We start from the raw sequence: 17,357 nt of genomic DNA, 5'->3' as shown, positions 1-17,357 counted from the left end.
AAAACATCCGCTCAACACTGCTTGCTGAGGGTAGCCAATCTTTTGGTTAGGTGTGATCATTCAATCTCCCATGCAAGCATGATCATCCAGTCTTCCTTCAGTTGTAATTCATTCGGTTCTTTGGACAGAAGAAGTTCGATCCTTCATTTGATTTCGTAAATCAATTAAAGAAGGATCGAGGGGCATCTATTAAGACAGTGGATTTCACACAGTGGATTTCGCGCAGTGGATTCCACGTAGTGGGTTCCGCTCAGTGCATACCACGCAATGGATTCCAGACAATCGATTCCGCACAGTGGATTCCGCACAATGGATTTTGCATAGTGGATTCTGCGAAGTGGATTCCATGCAGTGGATTCCGTGTAATGGATTCTGTAGAGTGGATTCCGTGCAATGGATTCTGCACAGTGGATTCCGCACAATGAAATTCTCATGGTAGAGTCCGCACAATGAAGACTGCACACTTGGGTCCGCACGAAGGGATCGGCACACAATGAATACATGGCATATTCACACACGTGAGAGGGCTATAAATACCCCATGACCCCTCTAAAGAGATGAGGAGCGCTAGATTCAAGAGAAGATAAAGGAGAAGAGGAAAAGAGGTAGAGTTCACACCTATTGTGTGGAACAGGTGTTGTGTGGTGAACAACACTATCAGTGCACAATAAGCTGCAACGCATAATGCCCTCCAGCGCACAATGCTCCAGCGCATAGTGCTCCAGTGCACAGCCCACGGACAGCCCACAACAGAATTATGGCACAGCAAAATTATGGAGCAATGGAATTATGGCACAACAGAATTATGGCACAATAGAATTATGGCACAACGGAATTATGACACAACCGAATTGTGGCACAACGAAATTATGGCACAAACGAAATTATGGGACAACTGAATTATGGCACAATAAAATTAGGGCATAACGAAATTATGGCACAACAAAATTATGGCACAATCCATGTTCATGAAGTTTCCAAGTTCTCTTAGAATGTGCACTGGTGTTCTTGCCCAGAATGCCTCGTCCTTGATGAAGCACTCCAATTGCCGAATTCATAAAGAGAGAGTAAGGGAAATGTGAAGCCTAGGAAGAGAACTCTAGGAGAAAGAAGAGTCCGTCCATATGACTAGAAGGATGAGAGGAAGGATGATCAATGCCTATCGCATAACCAAATCAAGTCTGTTCAAGACCCCACAACCTCTTTTGTCTCTACAATGAACATCGAAAGCGTCGAAATGTTGTCAAAATTACCATTAAATTACCTTCTCTTTCAATTGTACTCTATTTTTAAAATCAAGGGAGCGCGAGGATGTAAATGAACTCAAATTGAATAGAATTCTTCGTGATCAATTCTCTCATTCTTTCTTTCTTATCATTGAATGAAATCCCCCAAATCGAATGCATTTTGTTTCTTGTCGAAACACATGTGGAGTCCATATGTGTGTGGGTCCCACGGCTATTATGTAGCATATATCACGGTGTGGCCCACGGTTGCATGGTGTGGATATAACACGTACCACTTGATCAGATCCACTGATCATGCGGACATCAATACAACAGTTGTATAGCTACTATGAGGGACATCAGCGAATCAGTTTCCAAAGAGGTGTGTAACGCCCTGAAATTCGGGGGTCGAGCATAACTCGGCTCCCGAGTTTCAAAACATCACTTATGCAACATATTGAATGATGGATGTATGTTGTCTGTATGAGTGCATAAAACATGGAATAGATTAAGCCAAACTGCAAACATAATTCAGGGATAAGTGAAGAACGCAAGCGGAAGACTTAAGAAAATATATGTGTACATGTACAAATCCCTGAAATACATATACATACCAGGTCGTACTTACAAGTGTTGCTATCAAAATTACAAGTATCAAATTACATCATCTATTCCCAAAAAGAAATCCCAGAATCCCACGCACATCAGGACCTGGCTCACTAGAACCCGCTTGAAAACTGCATGAAAGAAAATGCAGCCTCATCATCCTCGAACTCCTGCTCTGCCTCAGGGGTCGCATAAATATCTGCATCTAAGACAGAGTCTGGTGGATTTTTAACACCGCCCCAGAACGTGGGAGTGAGTGATCAACTCAGTGGAACAATAAAGCAAAGGTTAACGTCTTATCAATTCAATCAAGTAGTAATGATAAAGCAAAACAATCAAACATGTCCTAAGTACTCTTGTTAGTGCAAGGATGTATGCAGAATGATGCGTGCCCTCGCGCGTACACCCTCAGGGTCTTCATCTTACGTTACGCATGACACCACCTCAAATGCTCCACCTCTTCCAGGCACATGCAATGCGGTGCATGCACATGATTACCAAGTTGTTATTAGTCCTTTTCATACAGCAGGATTGGGAAGCTAAGGTACCTTCCTCATATCAATTTCCAAATAGTGATCCATTCTAGGGTCATCAGTCTTAGACAATCTCATACGATCATATGGTTTTAGGTCGCTGCAAAGGGCTCGTCACCAATCAATGCACGCCTGTCATACCTTCGTTACTACAATAAGGCTCGTCACCTCAATGCAGTATCCAGGTATGCTCGAGGTCACTAGAAAGGGCTCGTCACCAATCAATGTAGGCCAACAGCACGAATATAGTGTCCTATACCACCATAATCGGCTCACGAGTTTGGTTGCTCACTGGTCACGACGGGGAGGCTCTTCACCCCAGCGTAGGCCGACAGCTCGACCAAAGTGTCCCATACCACCATGTCCGGCTCATGAGTTTTAGCGGATCAAGGTACAACGGTTAACAGGATTTGTACTGGTAAGTTTGGTACCCTAAATTCAAACAATAGCGTCCATAAATGGTGAACATACATCGGACAATCGGGTTACTTGAAGAACTCGACTAGCACGAGCGCACGTTAGGTTTAATGACATAGAGTGCACAAACACTCCGTGTGGCCAAAACACTACCGACAACTCTACTACGACTCGGGTTCATCAAATCACGTCCTACGTGGCGAAAGCAACCTCAGCCACGAACTCAAGGCTGATTACCGATTTCCTGGACTAATTCATAGTCCCACACATTCCACCACAACAGATATTCATATCAACAATCTAGAATAGTAATGGAACAACAACTCAAAATCATGTGGTATGTAAGCATTTGAAGAGTATCAACTTAACATGGATTCTCACATAAGTAATACTTGAACTTAAACAACAAGGAATATGACTTGCATGTGGTAAATCATACACATCATTAGGAGTGTTGAGAATCGCTTCTCAACACCCGCAATTAAGTTAATATATTACACTTTAGATCATTCAGACATTTCTATAAACACTTAGAATACATAGAGCAACATACATGACGTATGTTGAAATACACGCATTTGGACAATTCGTTTTACCAAGGAGTTGTCGCACATACAATTAGCATAAGTACACGACAGATAATCATGGCAAGTACACGTTCATATTTTATACGTATACGGTACTTCCTGCATACACATAGAATACACAAATCTCAATATAACACATGCATATCAGGAATGCAAAATAAACATAGCATTTAGCATGCGAAATCTCATCCATAGAAAGAATAAACCATTCACTGGCATTGAAAGCCTTGAAAACCATAACCTGTACGATTAAAGTCCGCACCTTAAACCAAAAATAGAGCACCGAACTGATTCAGACGATATGTCTTCGTCAACGGCGACTAGACAACCTAAGGCAAGAATAGAAATGAGATACAGCAACACATAAACTATTCTAAGCTCTAAAACAGATTAGGGTTAGGTTAACTTACCCAAGAAGGAACTTAGAATCGCCGAAATAATGATTAAAAAGTGATGGTTTAAGGATGTGGAGTAACAGGAAAGAATCTATGATGATTTACCAACTTCTCTCTCACTTTCTCTCTCTTTTCCTCTCTTTCTTAGTGAGGGTTAGGAAATTCGTATGGAAAAGAGAGTCAGGGTTTTAAGGTCTATATATAGGCCTAACATTGATGAAAATAGCCCCAGGGCCAAGGTATACTTAGGTTATAACCAAAACAGGCTTCTCTCAATCCAACGGAACACTTCTGGTGGGCCTATTTCCACATGCGGTCGGACTTAAGCTCACTGACCATGGATCTAGGTCAGACTGAGTTTTCGTACCGATCAGATATACAGATCAACCATGGTGGATCACACTTAAGTCAACGGTCACTGAAACTCGATCAGGTCCACAAGCACTATGACCTGCCTGGGCCATCTTCCCTGATCCGAGGGTGAAATTGGGTCAGAATCCAACGGTCAGATTGCTTAAAATCGTCACACAAGCGACACGACTCAGATTTCATAAAATCTCATTTAATTTCTCACCGTTCTCACACTCTTCACTCAGGACTCAATCAAATCGACCCAGAACATCATCTGGACTTGATTTTTGAGGTGATGGCCAAGTCCAACATGGTGACCAATACTGCCTAAGATCATCGCTATCGGACTTTCGACGCGCGGTCCAGGTCCGATCCAGAACTTCCAAAAATTTCCAAAAATAACTGGATTTAGCGATGAATCCCAGATTTCAGAGTAACATAGCGCTAATTATTCTACAGGTTTTGAGTCATGCAGATCCAATTTAAAGTGATTACTACAAATTTCACATGCAATCGAGTTTAGCGCTAATTACCCACAAATAGCTTCTAAGGAAAAGAGAGGTAATACTCGGGTCTTGGCACAAAATTTTCCTGGTCATTACAATCTACCCCCCTTAAAGAAAATTTCGTGCTCGAAATTCTTACCTTCGTATATTCCTCAAGGATCTGAGGGTAGCTCTTTCTGACCTCAGCTTCAGATTCCCAAGTAGCCTCTTCATCACTATGATGTGTCCATAGAACCTTCACAAGAAGGATAACCTTGCTACGCAATACCTGCTCCTTCATGTCTAGAATACGCGTCGGTCGCAATACATATGTGGCATCCTCGCTCAACTACACATGCTCCCAACTAATAATATGCAAAGGATCAGGAACGTACTTCTTCAACATAGAAACATGAAATACGTTATGCACTCCCGCAAGAGGTGTTGGCAAAGCAAGGCGGTATGTTACCGCTCCCACTCCATCCAGAATTTGAAATGGACCAATAAATCTCAGCGTAAACTTTCCCTTCTTACCGAACCACAGAACTCCCTTCATAGGAGAGACCTTAAGAAAAACATGGTCTCCAACCTTAAACTCAAGCGGTCGCTGCCTCGTATCAGCGTAACTCTTCTACCTACTCTGGGCTATCAGAAGTCGACGTCGAATAATGTCAACTTTCTCTGAAGTCGCCTGCACTAACTCCGGACCAATCAAACTATACTCGCCAACTTCTGTCCAGCAATGCGGTGCTCTGCACGGGCGACCATACAACGGCTCATAGGGAGTCATGCCAATACTCGCCTGGAAGCTATTATTATACGCGAACTCTGCATAAGGGAGATAATCATCCCAACTATCCTTGAAATCTAAAACACAAGCTCGCAACATGTCTTCCAGAACCTGATTCACACGTTCTGTCTGCCCATCTGTCTGCGGATGAAACGCGGTGCTGAACTTCAATTTCACACCAATCGCTTCCTAGATACGAGTCTAGAAGATAGATGCGAAACGCATGTCTCTGTCAGACACAAACTCCAAGGGAACTCCCTGCAGACGTATAATCTCCTTGATATACAATCTAGCCAACTCGTCTCCAGAGTTTATGACTCTAATCGGTAAGAAGTGAGCCGACTTCGTCAATCGGTCGACAATCACCCAAATAGAGTCATGATCCTTCTTCGTTCTCAGAAACCCAGAAATAAAATCCATAGAGATGAAGTCCCACTGCATTCTGCTAGGGGCATGGGCTGAAGCAGCTCAGGAGGTCGGCGATGCTCTGCCTTGACCTGCTGGCACGTGAGACAACGAGATACAAACTCAGCAATGTGGACCTTCATGTTGTCCCACCAATATGATCTTCTCATATCTTGATACATCTTCATGCTACCTGGATGCATCGCAAGCTTAGAACTATGGGCTAACTCGAGAACCTCCCGTCTCAAGTTAGGAATGTCTAGGACACATAATCGGCCACGAAATCGTAGGCCCCCATCAGAACCAATACTCCACTTAGAGTTCTCATCTGTACCAACCCGCTTTTTCATATTCGCCAAAAGTTCATCATCTGCTTGAGCTGCAACGATCTTCTCGTCCATAAGGGGCTGTACACGAATGTGCGCGATAACCTCATATGGCTCTTCCACCGTAAGTTTCTACTCAAAGTCTCGCACAAACTCCAACATGTCCCATTCTGCTATTATTAGCAGAGCCGCAAACTCTATAACCTTCTTACGACTCAACGCGTCTGCCACAAGGTTCGCCTTGCCTGGATGGTAAGAAACATCGAACTTAAAGTCCTTCAATGTTTTCATCCATCTACGCTGCCTCATATTCAAGTCACGCTGTGTGAAAATATACTTAAGGCTCTTGTGGTTGCAAAAGAGCTCGAACTCCTCTCCATAGAGGTAATGTCTCCAGAGCTTTAATGTGAAAATGACAGCTGCCAACTCCAGGTCGTGTGTAGGGTAATTTTCTTCGTGTTTCCTCAACTGTCTCGAAGCATAAGCAATCACCCTGTCCTTCTGCATAAGGACACAACCCAGTCTAATGCGAGAGGCGTCAATATATATTGTATACTTAACCCCTTGCTCTGGTAATACTAGCACAGGGGCGGACGTCAACTTGTCCTTCAGCTCATGAAAAGCTACCTCCGCCCTCTTATTCCAAGCAAACTTCAAATATTTCCGTGTCGGCTTAGACAATGGTCTGGCTATCTTCGAGAAGTCTCGAATGAAGCGTCGATAATAGCCTGCTAGACCCAGAAAGCTCCTCACCTCAGTAACTGAACCAGGCTGCTTCCAGTCCTGCACTGCAGCTACCTTAACAAGATCGACAGTTATCCCTTCCTTGGACACCACATTTCCCAGGAACTTGACTTCCTCCTTCAAGAAATCACATTTCTTGAACTACGTAAAAAGCTGATTCTTTCTAAGAGTATCCAAGACCGCTCTTAAGTGCTCCTCGTGCTCTTCTCGACTCACAGAATAAATCAAAATATCATCGATAAAGACAATGACGAATCAGAACAAGAATGGCTGAAACACCCTGTTCATCAGATCCATGAACACAGTCGGTGCGTTCGTAAGACTGAACGACATCACAAGGAACTCATAGTGACCGAAGCTAGTCCTGAAAGTGGTCTTCTGCACGTCCTCATTCTTGACATGCAACTGATGATACCCTGATTGCAGATCAACCTTCGAAAAGTACCGTTCCCCCTTCAACTGATCAAGTAAATCATCGATCCTAGGCAAAGGGTACTTATTCTTCACAGTTACCAGATTCAACTTGCGATAATCAATACATAATCGCAAGGAACCATCTTTCTTCTTTACAAACAAGACAGGTGCTCTCCAAGGAGACACACTAGGCCGAATAAAGCCCAAATTCAACAAGCGATCTATCTGCTTCCTTAATTCCTCTATTTTACTCGGAGGCATACGATAGGTGGGCAAAGAAATGGGCGCCGCACCAGGCATGAGATCAATAGTAAAATCAATCTCGTGCTGAGGAGGTAATCCAGGAATCGACTCAATCACATCTTCAAACTCCCAAACTACAGGCGCGCTTTCAAACACCGATTCAGCCATACTCTCCAACAGAGAAGTATAATAATTAAGACGAAAAGGGTAACTGACCTGAACTGGGAAAGTAACTGTCTCACCCTCAGGTCCATGGATTGTCACTGACCTTGCTTCATAATCAATCTCTGCTCGCATCCTCATGAGCCAATCCATACCTATAATAACATCGTAATGAAAAAGAGGTGCGACAAAAAAATCAACACGAATCGATCCACTTCCTAGATCAACCCAACGATCCATACAGCACTTGTTCATAGCAGAGGAGATCCCCGTAGCGGTAGTGAGCGTCACTCTTTTCATAGAAACAGTGCTCAAACTCAGTCGCCTAACTGCCGCATATGATATAAGAGAGGTAGTGGACCCTATATCCACTAACATAGAAACGGGACTCCCTTCGATGTGCGCTGTAACCTCGAAGGATCTTGGCACCAAGTCAGCCATAGGCGCTTCAGCTGAGAGCACATGAACTCGAGCCTACTGTCGAGGATTCGGCGGAGGAACCATGGGCCGCTGAGGTGGCCTAAAGCTAGGTACAAAAGGTCTGAAGGATGGATGAGCTGGCGCTGAACGAAGAGGTAGAGGTAAAATAACCTGAGGCATGGGATAGCTGATCCTCTGCAATGGAGTAAAACCACTATCCTGTGTACGCAAAAAGTAAAAACGATCCAAATGCCCCATCTTCCCACAGTAAGAACAGCGAAGATCAGCTCGCACCTGCTGAGCAGGCGGCGCTGAACGCCTCGGAGGAGAATCTGCCCGCAGCCTCTTACCGAGAAAAGGTGCAGGTCTGGGAACCATGGGTGCTCGCATACGGGACGACCTGTCCCCGTCCTACTCTGCTCGCAAGGACATGCTCACCAACTCCACATAGGAAGAAATGCTAGCACAGCACATCTTCGATCGGATCTCAGGCCTCAATCCCTCAGAAAAATACTGCATCCTCATTGGCTGATCGCTCAGAATCAAGGGAACATAGTGACCTAACTCGGTGAACTGGTTCTCATATTCTGTCACCGACATCCCTCCCTGGCGAAGGCGAAGGAACTTACTCTCCTTCTCATGTCGGTACGTAACCGGGAAATACTTGTTGTGGAAGCGTGGCTCAAACGCCTGTCACGACCACTCATATCCCTCCTCAACAGTGCGAAGAACACTGTCCCACCATAAACTGGCCTCCTTCTCAAACATGAAGGAGGCAAGCTCAACCTGCTCAACCTCTGAATAATGCAGCGGTCTCAGCATCTTAGAGATGTGATCAATCAAGTACTCGGCCTCCTCGGGTCTATGAGAACCTGCAAATGTGAGAGGTCGTAAGCACTGAAATTGCTCAAATGTGCCGCTCGCACTAGCGCTCCTAGATGGGGGCATTGGTGAAGCAGGTGGAGTCGCCCTCACTGACTGAGCAAAGACGCCAGCCATGGAAGATAGAAACTGGTGGTGGTGGTGGTGGTGGTGGTGCTACTGCTCAATCTGCTGCTGCTGCATCAACAACATCATCTGCTTAAACCTATCAGAAGGCAGAGCAGACGAAGATGCATGGTTCGGCTCAGGAACCGAAGGCGTGACTGGAGGAGCCATGGGTGGAATCACAGGTGTCGGCCTAACACCAGCATGAGACGGGCCCGACTATGGATCCGTCTGGCTATCGCTCAGGAGAGGAACCCCAGCAAGCGACTCAACCAATGAGAGACAGGCCGAAGTCTTCGAACCCTTAAGAGGCATACCCTACATTCAACAGAGGATGCAACCTGTAAGATTCAACATCCACATAATCCACCCACACAGCAATCGCAGCACAACTTCAATGATAAACAACATGCATTCTATTTAACAAAATTTGTCACAATACAAGAAGTGCAGGATTACATGAATCACGACAGGGAAAGCATGTGAACTACAACATCTAAAACTTCAAACAACAACAAACCACTTCCAACTACTAATGCCAACAACGGCAACACATAGAAAGAAACAACAAAACAAAGCAAAGGACGACTATAACTGCAACTACTTGTTGGAATCAAGAGATGGAGGCGGGGCACCCTTATCCTTCAAGAAACACAGGATAGACTTCAGAGTTCGAGTCACCTTCTTGAACTTATGCTTCACAAGGCCTCGAAGATCCATGATATCCTGACGTAGAACAGCTTGCCCTTCCTCAAGCCGAGAGATACGAGCATCCCTGGCAGCCTGATCTGTGCTCTGCTCTGGTGCCATAGGATGAGAACTCTCACTCGTATCTTGTGCCTCAACCTCTTCCTCGTCCTGCTCTGTTTCTTCTTCAATCTCAGCTCCACCGTCAGCATAACTCTCATCCTCATCACTCTCTAACTCATCCTCACTCTCTGAGGCTTGTCGACGAGGACCAATTTTCATCTGCTTAAGGGTCGTCAGATTAATGTGACGAACAGGAACTGGCTTTTCTGCCCCAAGCCGATAGCCAATCTCATGTGCAAGCTTACAAATGAGTCTGCCAAATGGGAGCGATTCGGTCCTCCTAGTCGAATAAACGATAAGGATAATCTGGCGCAAGATGTACGTCGGCACACATAACTTCTCTCCTTGCCCCACCTGATATAGAAAATCTACCATCAGGCGCATACACTCGCTGCGGTTGCTCCACCTAGGATATACATTGAACGTACACATGTGGTGAAGCAAGTAGAAGTCGTCCATCATGTTGGTAACTAGAAGGCTTCTATTAGGCTGCCACTCGACCAGACGACCACACAAGAGCCAGGTGCGATGATCCCTCTCGCGTATACTGTTCAAATTCTTCTCACTGGCATGCACCTCACTAAGTGGCACATTCAGGAGTCGGGATATCAAAGCGACATTGACCGTGGCCTCCTGACCACTACCACAAGGAATCTTTAACTGCAGAGGCTCCAACGAAGGATCACGAATGTTAGCATAAAAAGCTCGAACAGTGCTTGCATTGGCGTGATACTCGCCCTCAAACAAGGGACACCAACCAGCCTCTTCCAGGCGTTTTAACAACAGAAACTCACCAAATAGCTACAGATTAACATGATCCTCAAAAAGGACCCTGCAGCCTTCATAGACTCCATGCGATAACTCCGCCAACAAGGTTCTTCCAATGGGAGCTTGAGGATCAAGGTCCCGCTTGGTCTAAAACTCACGGGCGACGGTCATACTCGCTGCGGCACCTCTCGGCCTCCGTGCACAGGTTGGACGGCTAGGCCCAGCTTTATCCACGGGCGCTCTCTTCTTCCCCATCAAAGAAAGAAGGGTGGAGATGGAAAATATGGCCGTGATAAACTCAAAGAGGGCCATGGGAAATGAGAGAAAGAGAGATATAGGTAGAATGGTGAAGCTTCCACACACTTGAGATCCCAAAGAAGGATTTGGAAGCTCAAATGAGAAGAAAAGAGAGTGAAATCAGCAATAGGGGTGAGGTTTTGAGATGGGTTGGTTGGGTGTGCACGAAAATGGAAGAAGAAGGAGATTTGGGAAGGGTTTGGTGGAGTTTTGAGAGGAACTTGAAGAAAAGGATAGCTAGGGAGGGTAGTTTGTGAAGGAAGTAGGGTTTAGGAGGTGATTTAACTGAGCAACCATGGAGGGGTGGGCCACACTAGGCCCCAAAGTAGTCGGCCCAAGCCGGCCTGGCCTGCTGATCGGCAAGGGCTAGGCGAACCGGCGAGGACATCGCTGGTCTCTGGACCGTTCGATGATGGCTCATCGTTTGGGCGAGGTCCGCCTGGCCCCGCCCCTTAACTCTAGAATGATGTGGGTCCCCCCTGGGTCCCCCTGGAAATGCCCCGATCGGCCCCTTTGCTTGATTTGACGCTTATCGGGCCATTTGGGTTGAAATCTGATACAAACACAAATTTATTGACAATTGAAGGGTTGAGATGGGAAGATAAACCATCTAGACTCATTAATAGAAGGTCTATAAGAGATTTTAGGTCAGTGTGTGTGATCAGGAGTGCGGACAGACTCGATCTCAGTGATCATTTTCAGTAAACTTCGCCGATAGGAGCAATACAAACACAGACACAAAATCTACAATACACTCGTACGGCTCCTAAGTTTTAAAACATCACTTATGCAACATATTGAATGATGGATGTATGTTATCTGTATGAGTGCATAAAACATGGAATAGATTAAGCCAAACTGCAAACATAATTCAGGGATAAGTGAAGAACGCAAGCGGAAGACTTAAGGAAATATATGTGTACATGTGCAAATCCCTGAAATACATATACATACCAGGTCGTACTTATAAGTGTTGTTATCAAAATTACAAGTATCAAATTACATCATCTATTCCCAAAAAGAAATCACAGAATCCCACGCATATCAGGACGTGGCTCACTAGAACCCGCCTGAAAACTGCATGAAAGAAAATGCAGCCTCATCGTCCTCAAACTCCTGCTTTGCCTCAGGGGTCGCATCAATATCTGCATCTAAGACAGAATCTGGTGGGTTTTTAACACCCCCCAAGAACGTGGGAGTGAGTGATCAACTCAGTGGAACAATAAAGCAAAGGTTAACGTGCTATCAATTCAATCAAGCAGTAATGCTAAAGCAGAATAATCAAACATGTCCTAAGTACTCTTATTAGTGCAAGGATGTATGCAGAATGATGCGTGCCCTCGCGCGTACACCCTCAGCATCTTCATCTTACGTTACGCATGACACCACCTCAAATGCTCCACCTCTTCCATGCACATGCAATGCGGTGCATGCACATGATTACCAAGTTGTTATTAGTCCTTTTCATATAGCAGGATTGGGAAGCTAAGGTACCTTCCTCATATCAATTTCCAAACAGTGATCCATTCTAGGGTCGTCAGTCCTGACAATCTCATACGATCATATGGTTTTAGGTCGCTACAAAGGGCTCATCACCAATCAATGCACACCTATCATACCTTCGTTACTACAATAAGGCTCGTCACCTCAATGCGGTATCCAGGTATGCTCGAGGTCACTACAAAGGGCTCGTCACCAATCAATGTAGGCCGACAGCACGAATATAGTGTTCTATACCACCATAATCGGCTCACGAGTTTGGTTGCTCACTGGTCACTACGGGGAGGCTCGTCACCCCAGTATAGGCCAACAGCTCGACCACGGTGTCCCATACCACCATGTCCGGCTCATGAGTCTTAGCGGATCAAGGTACAACGGTTAACAGGATTTGTACTGGTAAGTTTGGTACCCTAGATTCAAACAATAGCATCCATACATGGTGAACATACATCGGACAATCGGGTTACTTGACGAACTCGACTAGCACGAGCGCACATTGGGTTGAATGACATAGAGTGCGCAAACACTCCGTGTGGCCAAACCACTGCCGATAACTCTACTACAACTCGGGTTCGTCAAATCACGCCCTACGTGGCGAAAGCAACCTCAGCCACGAACTCAAGGCCGATTACCAATTTCCTAGACTAATTCATAGTCCCACACATTCCACCACAACAGATATTCATATCAACAATCTAGAATAGTAATGGAACAACAACTCAAAATCATGTGGTATGTAAGCATTTGAAGAGTATCAACTTAACATGAATTCTCACATAAGTAATACTTGAACTTAAACAACAAGGAATATGACTTGCATGTGGTAAATCATACACATCATTAGGAGTGTTGAGAATCACTTCTCAACGCCCGCAATTAAGTTAATATATTACACTTTAGATCATTCAGACATTTTTACAAACACTTAGAATACATAGAGCAACATACATGACGTATGTTGAAATACACGCATTTGGACAATTCCTTTTACCAAGGAGTTGTCGCACATACAATTAGCATAAGTACACGACAGATAATCATGGCAAGTACACGTTCATATTTTATACGTATACGGTACTTCCTGCATACACATAGAATACACAAATCTCAATAAAACACATGCATATCAGGAATGCAAAATAAACATAGCATTTAGCATGTGAAATCTCATCCATAGCAAGAATAAACCATTCACTGGCATTGAAAGCCTTGAAAACCATAACCTATACGATTAAAGTCCGCACATTAAACCAGAAATAGAGCACCGAACTGATTCAGACGATATGTCTTCGTCAACGGCGACTAGACAACCTAAGGCAAGAACAGAAATGAGATACAACAACACATAAACTATTCTAAGCTCTAAAATAGATTAGGGTTAGGTTAACTTACCTAAGAAGGAACTTAGAATCGCCAGAATAATGATTCAAAAGTGATGGTTTAAGGATGTGGAGTAATAGGAAAGAATCTAGGATGATTCACCAACTTCTCTCTCACTTTCTCTCTATTTTCCTCTCTCTTTCTTAGCTCGGGTTAGGAAATTCGTATGGAAAAGAGAGTTAGGGTTTTAAGGTCTATATATAGCCTAACATTGATGAAAATAGCCCCAGGGCCAAGGTATACTTAGGTTATAACCAAAACAGGCTTCTCTCGATCCAATGGAACACTTCTGGTGGGCCTATTTCCACGTGCGGTCAGACTTAAGCTCACTGACCATGGATCTAGGTCAGACTGAGTTTTCGTACCGATCGGATATATAGATCAACCGTGGCGGACCACACTCATTTCAACGGTCACCGAAACTCGATCAGGTTCATAAGCACTATGACCTGCCTGGGCCATCTTCCCTGATCCGAGGGTGAAATTGGGTCAAAATCTAATGGTCAGATTGCTTAAAATCATCGCGCAAGCGACACGACTCAGATTTTATAAAATCACATTTAATTTCTCACCGTTCTCACACTCTTCACTCCGGACTCAATCACATCGACCCAGAACATCATCTGGACTTGATTTTTGAGGTGATGGCCAAGTCCAACATGGTGACCAATACTGCTTAAAATCATCACTATCGGACTTTTGACGCACGGTCCAGGTCCGATCCAGAACTTCCAAAAATTCTCAAGAACAACTGGATTTAGCGATGAATCCCAGATTTTAGAGTAACATAGCGCTAACTATTCTACAGGTTTTGAGTCATGTAAATCTAATTTAAAGTGATTGATGCAAATTTCACAAGCAATCAAGTTTAGCGCTAATTACCCACAAATAAGTTCTAAGGAAAAGAGAGGTAGTACTCGGGTCTTGGCAAAAAATTTTTCAGGTCATTATAAGGTGAGTCCCACGTAGGGCCCACCAGATGATATATTATTATTATTATTATTATCATCATTATATTTATTATTATTATTATTATTATGTGTTGAAAGGGTCCAGCAAGCAGCTGGCCAGATGAACGGACGGTGCTGATGAAATGCATGCACCATGTTCTATACCACCGTCCAGCCATCTGGACGGTATTGATGGACGGTGTACATAAAACATATTCATCAGCTGAGTCCCATAGACCTTGTTGACGTCACAGCAGTGGGACCCATAGAGCTTGGTGGCGTTAGTACATCAGCTATATAATTTGTGCGAGGTGCCCAGCCAGTTCGTTTCCCCATTTCAGGTGGGTTCCACGTGCGTGGTCCACCAGAGCTTACTGTCGCTATATAACAGCTATATAGCTACTGTAAGTGTAAGCCCCGTATCCTAGACCGTACCGTTCCATAGGCTTCTGCGGTCCTCCCGGTCGAATTCCGGCAACCTTCGACCCTTAACCGGTATTTGCGCGCGACCCTGATTCTCGTGCCGTCAACCTGAGTCGACTCAACCCAGGACTTATACCTTAGCGACCGCGTCGTTGCCGCGGTTCTGATGCCATGACTCGCGCACCGAGGCGATACCCTGGTTGGGAGATGTGGGCCAGCGTTCGGTGCGAGGAAAAGGCCGCTCGTGCGAATTCCGAGGGAATCTCTACAAGGTGTCACATCAATCAATCAATCCATCAATCCCATCATGTCAAGTACACATCACCTTTCACCCTTTCCCAAGCAAGCCCCAAAGTCAAAAAGTTTCTTACAACCCATACCCTCTCTTACAACTTTTGCCAAAAAAGTCAAAAAGAGTCTCTTACACCCATCACCACCACATCCATCACTCCATCACCCATCACTCCCTCTCTCTCTCTCTCTCCCTTACAAGTCTCTCTCATTTTCAAACTCTCCCAAGCAAGAAAATCCATACGTATGAGCCTCTCCCCATATCTCCCAAGCTACATGTGTGGCCCACCTTTCCATCCTTAGATCTCTCATCTCAACCATCCATTTCTCATCTTCCTCCATCAAAGAGAAGCACAAGGAGCTAAGGAAGCCAAGGGAGCAAGAAGATCAAGCGGTGGGTGCCTTGATAGGGTAGTTTTTGATATTTTTAAGATGGGCTAAGTGAGGCCAACCGATCAATGGTTTGGATCTCACTTTGGACCCTAAGATGTGGCCGATGGCCCACTTGGATCATCATGATCATTCCATGATGGGGCCATTCTCTATGGACCCCATCATGATGTTTATTTTCTTGCATATTTAGGGTCATCTAGACTGTCTAATTTAGTGGAGAAGGGATCTCCACCGTTGGATTTAATTTTAATGGGCCCACATGTAATGGGACCCACTTGATGTATGATTTAGTGCAAGGGAGGGCCCATAGTGCCGGGGTCCCTCCATTACGCGGGTCTCACTCTCTATCTCTCTCTCTTTTATTTTATTTTATTTTTTTGATGATAATGAGGTTGTGTGGCCCACTTGAATGGACCCCACCATGAGGTAGGTATTTTATCCAAACCATTTATAAGTGGGGCCCATCTTATATGTGTAGTACCCATGCCATCCATCACTTGGTGGCCCACCTAAGCAGGGCCCACCTCCAACGACTATGCCAAGTCCAGCGTCCAGGGACACTGGACGTTTGCTGGAAAGAAACACAAATATCAGCTTCTTCCCAAGCTTTGGGATGGTTCACTCATGTAGGCCCTACCTTGATGATGTGTTCAATCCACGCCGTCCATTCCCTTCTCAACCCCATTTCAGGCGTTGAACCGAAATACAGAGTCAATCCGAGGTTCTGACGGGCCACACCATATCAAATGGTGGTTTTCACCATTGAAGCCTTCCTTGAAATTATTATACGCCAAAATATGTCCAATATTGGACTTGTTTTGCTCGTGTTGAGCCATGGAAGGCCATTGGACGGAGTGGATTGTCAAAATATGGACCCCACCTGCGAAATCCTCAGAAAAACAGAAATCAAGAAAATAAAATAAAATCATTAACACAGCAGCTGCTGCTGCTGTGTCAGACGGCAGCAGGCGCTGCCTGCGCACAGCGTCCAGCCTTCGCAAGTATTTCTTGGATGGCCAAATGGGACACCGAAAATCTGTTCTATATGAGGTGCTATAGATATCCCTTGGTGAAAGTCCCTAAACCCTCTTAGTTCCAGAGGTTGCTCCAACGTTTAAACCGAGTGGATGCATGAGCACACGAGGGCCGTATACCGTTAGGCCGCGTCTCCTACTGTGTCGTGTCGGTTGGAAGGGCGTACGGCCTTACCTGCCCGAGAGGAGGGGGTAATGCTAGGCTAAGTCTGACCAACTTGAGGAATGGGTCCACTATAGACGAGTCGGGCCCAATATTGACAGAAGGATAGTGAGGTCTTTTCCACTCACCTTATTGCGCGCGATGGGGCGGCAATCTGGCTTGGAGTATACTAGACCCCAGTGATATTCCAGATTTGAGCCGTATTGACATGTGGACTTAGATGAGGGTTTGTATGCTTGAGTTACATTCCGCATTTG

This window comes from Magnolia sinica, chromosome 7 (genome assembly GCF_029962835.1).
Source record: "Magnolia sinica isolate HGM2019 chromosome 7, MsV1, whole genome shotgun sequence".
Classification (NCBI taxonomy): Eukaryota; Viridiplantae; Streptophyta; class Magnoliopsida; order Magnoliales; family Magnoliaceae; genus Magnolia; species Magnolia sinica.
Note: the sequence above shows the minus strand (reverse complement) of the source record.